The sequence below is a fragment of the Petaurus breviceps genome, unplaced genomic scaffold, assembly GCF_028583685.1.
Source record: "Petaurus breviceps papuanus isolate PSGF00001 unplaced genomic scaffold, PetGlider_PUasm1.0 78, whole genome shotgun sequence".
NCBI lineage: Eukaryota > Metazoa > Chordata > Mammalia > Diprotodontia > Petauridae > Petaurus > Petaurus breviceps.
In genome coordinates, this window is record NW_027186502.1 from 3,299,462 (window position 1) to 3,305,461 (window position 6,000).

Sequence of the window (6,000 nt, forward strand, 5' to 3'; positions counted from 1 at the left end):
ACCAGGGGTCATTTTCTTGCAATGTTTGAACACAAAGACCACTTCGAAAAGACCCATCCATAGGTTTATCAGGAAATTGGGAAGGAATGAAGACAGTAGACTGAGAGGTTTGTACTTTTTGTGTCTGTTCTAGACCTGAAATGACAGATGTAGGGCAGATGTTAGACATCAGATGAAAAGTACAGTTGGAGGTGTGGCAATTGTAGGAAATAGTTTAGTTCAGTGGCAAGATGTTTGGCTCTGGAGTCAGAAAAACTGGGTTCAAGTCCTACTTCTGACTATGTGTATGTGACCTTGGTCAAGGCACTTTGTTCACTGCCCTGGGACTCACTTTCCTCACTTTCAAAATGAGAGTTGGACTGACTGCTTGTGTTCTGAGGGCTTTTAAGCTACACATCTCAGATCTAATGGCTTAATGACTAGAATAAAGAGCTACTCCATGAAAAAAGGAATATCTGTAACTTAAACCAGTCATTTGCAGTCACAGTCAATATATCATTATTATCTTTTATGATCTATTATTACCTATAATTATAACATCCAATGTCACTGCTATTTACCTATTTCCAAAAGACTTGTAAAAGAGTAGAAATTTTCTTGGTCAACAGTTGTCTTAATGGTATCAATTCTATACTTATTTAGCTTTTGGAAACCTGGAGGTCAATTCCTAGTTTCCAATGTTCACCCCTGAAAAAAATTTTAGCCTTGATTTAGTCATCGATCATCCTAACTATTCCTCCCAACTTTGTGCTATCTGCAAATCTAATCAGGGTGCCTTCTATATATTTTTTCGAATTACTGATAAAAATAATGAACTAAGTAGGGATAAGGATGGATGGGCACCTAGATATTTCCCTTCAGATAAACATTGATTTATTAATCATTGTACTTTGCACATAGCTGGTAAATCATCCTTAGTTATAATTCATTATATTATCACTTAGTTCACATTTCACCTCTTCTACACTTCCTAAAAATCCAGATGCCCATCCTTTATGTATCTGCACTAAGAAGCTTGGTCTAAGTCAATGAAAGATTAGGGATAAGGAATGGACCTTCTTTGTTTTCTTTGAAGGGAACTCTGGGGGAAAGGCGGGAATCCCTCTATTAAAGCATGTTGGCACTTCTCTGTAACTTGAGCTTTAAGGGTTTCCTGGGGCATGAGAGGTGAAGGAATTTACCCAGGATCACATAGCCAGCGTGGCAGAGATTTTACTTGAACCCAAGGCTTGGCCTTGAGGAGACTGGTTCTCTGTCCAGTAAGCTGAACTGCCTCCCAGTGCAGTAAAAAATGCAAGGCAAAGTAGGTACCTCACCTCCTAACATTTTATCTCTGCTCTAACCCCAGCACTATCTACTAAGTTTTTCATCCAGATACAACATGTTATCCTTTATTATTGACACTTCATAAAAAGATGACATTTAACCAGGATGGATTAAAAAATAATGAGCCCTGAGTATCAAGTTCCAATTAAATGTTTGGGAGCAGGGAGGTTAATGTGAAGGAAGATGGTGTCTTAGATACAGAAGTAAGATCTTAGGCCTGTCTTGGGTCTGTTCTCAGGACCTCTTCTGACTGTCCACATCTTTCCCAGCGCCTGACAAGGGGAACCAGCAGAGTCTTGTGGAAGCATATGGATGACCTCCTGTAAATCACTTCCAGAGACTCTGGATGTTCCCCAAATTTTCTGAACTTAACTTTCTAATTTACTCTGCATGTTACTGAGCACTACATTTGAATTCTTCTTGAATCTGGTCATTGTCAGCCTGTCCTTATTGGAGTCACTAGCTCTGCATGATCCCCACCTGCTGGGTAGTTTTCCCTTCACTTTTTTTAATCAAGATTTTCCTTCTTACCTTCCCACCCTTCCCTGTCTCCCCCACTGAGACCCCAAGAAAAACCAAATATGTGTATAGTCAATCAAAGTTCCCACATTGGCCATATCCTAAAAAATGTCTTGTTCTGAATTCTGATTTCCTCACCTCACTATCAAGCGATGGGTAGCATGTTTTATCAGTCCTCTATTTATCCCTCCCCTTCCATTTTTCTCTCCTATTTCATTGTTGAATGAAATGTATTTCTTTACCCAGTTCTCTCTGTGTGTATGTGTATTCTTCTCCATTTTGACCAGTTCTGATAAGACTGGGGTGCAAGAATTGATTGCTCCTGCCTACCCCCTTCTTCCTATTTGTATGGATGTCTGTTTGTTCACCCTCATTATGTGAGATAATTTTCACTAACCTTCCTTCCCCTTCTCCAAATAACAGAACTACTCCCATGCTTTGCCCAGCTGGCCTCTATGAACCCTGGTGATGACAGAGATCAGAGGGCATGTATGTATCATCTCTCCATATCTGGATGGAAGCAGTTTGTCCTTATTTAGTCAATTATCATTGTTTTTTTAAAATTTACCTTTTTATGCTTTATATGAAGAAAGAAGGAATAAAAGATAGAATGCCATATTGCACAGGGTAGAATGTGACCACACAACCAAAATTATTGTGACATTTTCATTTTAATTTTCCTAACAAAACCTGGAATATAATGTAGCTGTGTTTATAAGCATGGATAAATTTTATTCTGATGGATATATATTTTTTCAGAAACAATAAGCACAACATTCCCTTGGTTTGATTAATTCTTTTTTTGGGAGGGGGAAAGGTAGGGCAATTGGGGTTAAGTGACTTGCCCAAAGTCACAAGGCTAGTTTTGTGTTAAGTATCTGAGGCTGGATTTGTACTCAGGTCCTCCTGACTTCAGGACCGGTGCTCTATTTACTGCGCCACCTAGCTGCTCCTTGATTAATTCTTTCACTGAATTGACAAATGAATTAAAATTGCTGGACCAATCAATGAATATTTGTGGCTAACTGATCTTGTGAATACAACCTAAGACAACCAGATAGAAAGGAGAAATGCAGGCTCTTGTTGGTCATTTTTTTTGCTACTCACTACTCAACTGAATAGTAGGAAAAGGAAAGAATGGTGAATGTGTACATATTCACATATCACACAGATACATACCAGAAAGAAGATAGTAAATATGATCACAATATATTTACTCATCTACTAATTTAATAAACATTTGAAGGAATCAATCTTATAAATTATTGTTAACATTTTTTTGCTTTTTGGAGGGCAATTGGGGTTAAGTGACTTGCCCAAAGTCACATAGCTAGTAATTGTGTCAAGTGTCTGAGGCTGGATTTGAATTCAGGTCCTCATGACTCCAAGGCTGATGCTCTATTCACTGCACCACCTAGCCGCCCCAATCTTATAAATTATAATTTATGCTTTGTATAGTCTCCTAAAATAAAATGAATCAAATAAGTGAGGTAATTATCTGGAATTTTAGTGTGGTTTTCCTTTAAGATCACCAGATACTTGGCAAAAACAAACAAAAAAAACCCAGTTCAACCTTGTGTAATGGCAAGCAAAGAAGTACTTAGTGCTTTGTTTCAGCTATTTAATTATTTAGCACCTTGTTTCAGTTCAAGTTTCTTTTGAGCCTTACCCATGATTATATCAAGTCTTTGTTAAGAAACAGAACTTGTGAAACGCACAGTGGGAGAAACTTGCTGATGCAACAGGAGGGGGCAAAACAGGGAGAAGCTAATGGCCATATATAAGGAGAAGCCCAAGCTGGAAGAGAGCAGATCTGAGAAGAGAACTCTGGTGGTGGCAGAGTTGAGAAGGAGAAAACTTGTGGTATGCCGGCACTTTGTCTGTATTGATTTGTGTTTATGATACTTTGTACAGAAGCCCTGGGACTTTACTGGAAGGCCTGAAAGAGGATTTTCTTGTTGTCTGTTTACAGAAGTCCTGGAGGAGGGTTTTGGAGGTCCTAGGACTAATAAGTGACAATTTGTGTTGAGTTCTTAGACTTTATTTGTGGGTCTGTGTTGATTCCACAGGCAGAAAGTGAATTGATGATGGTGCTGGCAATGTTTATGAATGTTGTTTTGGCTCTGTTAAGCTTTGTCTTCCCAGAAACAGAAACTGTTAAGGACTTGAGGTGGACTGGACACTGTGAGCTTCAATATGGAACAGAAACTAGACAAGGAGCTGGATGAGGAGTTGAGAACTGTCTACCTTTGAATCCAGGTGACAGTTGGATAAATTCAGGCAAAAGCTGGGACCATGGAAGAGGAACCATGGAATCTGAGAGCCAGCCTCAAGTCAAGATGAAAAGACCTCTCCTTGGGTACTTAGTGCTGACTGAGAAGATCATGATTCATTGTGACCTAGAGGTGGAGAACTTTGACCTTTGTACTTTGTGTCCCTTAAGGAGGCTTGCTCCTCAAGGATGATTGAGTTAAGGACTTACTGAATTATATCTTTTGCTTAAAACTATGTGACTATTTCAATGAAAATTGTGTGTCCACTTTAGTTATAAGTTGTTATGTTATAATATTGTGAATGCTGTACTATGGTTTCTGTGAATGTTTTGCTTTAATTTATTACCGAATAGAGTTCACTATACAATGTGATCAGAACCTTAGAGTTATTCACAGCAGTAGTCCTCTGGAAAGCTGCTCATGCTTGGTTGGCTTTACACCTGGTTGGGTTTTTTATGGGGAAGTACATTCATATTGTTATTCATACATCTGCTTTATGTTGTAGAACCCAATAGAGTCAATTATGAAACAAGTGGGATATTTGAAACATGAGAAGTGCTTACATAAATCATTCTGAAAACATATGCAAAACCTCTAAGTCAATGCAATCAAATACAATTCTGTGCTAAGTACTGTCAAGGATACAGTCTAGAAACTAGTTCTTACATTATTAGTATCTTACAGTGACTTTGTTTGTTTAAGTCTATTTTGTTCAGTTGGGATGGAGAAAAACCAATTTTAGGGCATGTTGAGTTTCCTTCACAATTTTTATAAACAGCTTTGTTCTGCATTTTGTTTTACATGGGAGAACCATTTCTCAAAAGGCATTTCATTCATCTGAGTACAGAAAATATACCTACTAGTGGGCTGGTGCTGGGTAGTATTTTCAGTCACATTTGATTGGCTTTTAAGCTCAGCGTCCGACATTTTAGTAAACACTTGTACTTCACATATTGTTAAAATCTCTCTTGTTCTCAGAACAGTGAGGGGCACAAATTGTCCTTTCATTCCCATACATTGGAAAAATAGTTTTTTTTTCCCAGAGCCAAGGTAGGAATCACAGCACATCTAGACATAAATCATATTGTCATTCTTCAGAAAATTGCTTATGCTGTTTAAAGAATCTTAAGGTATAAAAATGTCACTAAGTTATACATTCACGGTAATAATAATAATTCTACTATGTGTATCCTCCAAAGATACCAAAGACAGAGGGAAAACATTCACACATATAAAAAATATATAGAAATTTTTTAGTAGCAATGAGCTGGAAAGAATGTGGTGCCCATCCATTGGGGAATAACCCGGTATTATACCGTAAGAAATCACAGATATGAAGAATTCAGAGAAATTTGAGACTTATATCAACCAAAGGACTTAATAACTGCTTGTTGACTGAGTGATTGATGCCAAGAGAAATAAGTCGAGCCAGGAAAACAAGTTACATGATGCCCACAAAAATGTAAAAGAAAGCAACACTGAATGACATCAGAACTCTGATAGATGCCATGTCAAGGCATGACTGCAAAGGAGTGATAATCAAGTATGCATTTTTCTTCTCAGTAGAAAGGAAGTAGAAGACTGATGTATAGAGAATCATGCATTTTCAGACATGGTCAATATGTGACTTATTTTACTTTACTGAATATATTAGTTACAAGGGAAGGCTGTCCCTTGAGTAGAGGCCAAGGGAGTCATTGGAGGTGACAGTGAAATTTAATAAAAAATAGGTGGCATAAAACTTTCTTTGGGGAGGAAATAAATTAGGATATCCTGAATAAATTAATAAAAAAAATGAAGCCTTTCATTTTAAAGCTATGCCTCTTGGTTAATACTAAAAAAATACACGAAGTGGTTACATCAGGCAGAGGAATACAAATCA